Genomic DNA, 2,025 nt, shown 5'->3' with positions numbered 1-2,025 from the left:
TATATGTTTGACCTTGATCTAATTAGTACCCGGAAATCCAGTTAAACATCATAATTGAAAACTTCGTTCAGTCCCCAAGATCATGAACATTATATTTTAATTTATCTTTTTATTGGAGACTACTTAATTAGCCACCATGTGGCGGTATTAAACCTTAAAATTATATATAATTGCCCTGCACTGTGCACAGGCCTGAAAATAAGTGACAATCACAAACGACATACACGAATTATAAAAAAACTATATATATATTAAGATGGAACTAATACATATAAGCATGCATTATTAATAATTTATCCCATTTGTTTCAACTAAATAACTTTATAAGACAATAATAGTCTATATATAACTTAAGCTGAAAATTTAAATATAATTATTTTTATATAAAGTTATAATTAATAACTAACATATGTAATTTTAGGGCTGCACATGGATCGGATAATATCCGCGGTAATTATTTGCATTCAATCTGAATTTTGCGGATATTATCCGATCCACACTATGGTAGGATCAGATGACGGATTCGGCAGTGATATCCGCGGATCCGATTCGCAAATCCGTATATTCGCACATCACATATAAATAGCATAGTTTAAGAAAGTAAACTCTAATATGATATGAATTTTAGTGTATTATTTTATGAATTTTATGATATTTTGTTTTTAATTTTTTATATTGTACTTCAACTTAGAATAATTAAACTTAAATCTTGTGTTATTATTTTGTTTTTGTTATTCAAGAGAACTATTATTGATAATATTTTAAGAGTAAATAGACTTAAACAGATAAAAAATGAATTTTCTAAATATTTTTTTGTAAAAACAACCAAATAGAATGTTAAAATAGTTTTTTTTTGAATTATACGGATATACCCGATATTCGATATCCGATCCGATCCGTAAGTATGTGGATCGAATCGGATCGGATCAGGCCTAAAAAATACGGATATTATATCCGATTCGATCCGATAAGTGCAGTGCAAATCGAATAGAATTTTAAGCTATATCTGATCCGATCCGTATGCAGCCCTATGTAATTTAGTCAAACATTAAATTATTTAATAATTTTATATAAAAATAACTACATATCAATTTTTATTATAGTTTAATTAATCTAACCACGACATAAAAATAATCTATTAGCGAAAAAAGAAAGAATTTTTTAAATAGAGGATGGGTGGATGTAACTCCAAACTTTGAATATATTTGTAAAATTGTAATGTAAGTCAAAGGATCAAACATGAAAATAATAACCTTACTTATTAAGACATTTTTTTTTGTTTTTGCAATATGGTAATGATTACCGTGGACCATGAATAAACTAGGCTAAAACAGAATAGAACATGCCTACTACTTCATGAATCATGATAAGAATTTGACTTGTTATTTTTCTGCTCAATCCTCAGACTGTCGTAGACAGATTTCGAGAATGAAACGGATCAATTCCCATCTCTACCCACTACTTTATGCTGGAAACATATATATAATGCTTCATTATTTCTAATCATTGAAATTCAAATCCCATTACACCCGTTTATTGCTCATTAAGTTTGGCTATATGCTTCCTGACAAATTGGAATATTGGGATCATTTGTTGTATGTATTCAAAGTTCTGATTAATTAAAAGAGTGTCATTATTATTAACTCCTATTCTTCTTTTGGTAATCTTATTGTTACATTATTTTGGTTTGTTATTAATACGATTTTAATGATCATTGGTCTATTTCTTACAGAACAGGCCTATACGTGAGTCCTATGTAGGGAATTGACCAATCTTAAAGTGAGATGGAAAATTAGCCAAAGCAAATAATAAATAAATAAATAAAGTAAACTACTTCCGTAGAATTGACAATATGAAATCACATAATAATGAAAGATCGACGGTGTTATACTAATTACTAACCATTGACAGAGGTGGGGACAATGCTCTAACAAGAAAAGTATCATATCTTGTAGGCATTATAAAAGCTAATTTAACTGTTCGAATGCATTAAAACAGTTAAAAAAAAATTTTTAGGATAAATTT

This window comes from Arachis ipaensis, chromosome B08 (genome assembly GCF_000816755.2).
Source record: "Arachis ipaensis cultivar K30076 chromosome B08, Araip1.1, whole genome shotgun sequence".
Lineage (NCBI taxonomy): Eukaryota > Viridiplantae > Streptophyta > Magnoliopsida > Fabales > Fabaceae > Arachis > Arachis ipaensis.
This window is presented reverse-complemented; position numbering follows the sequence as displayed.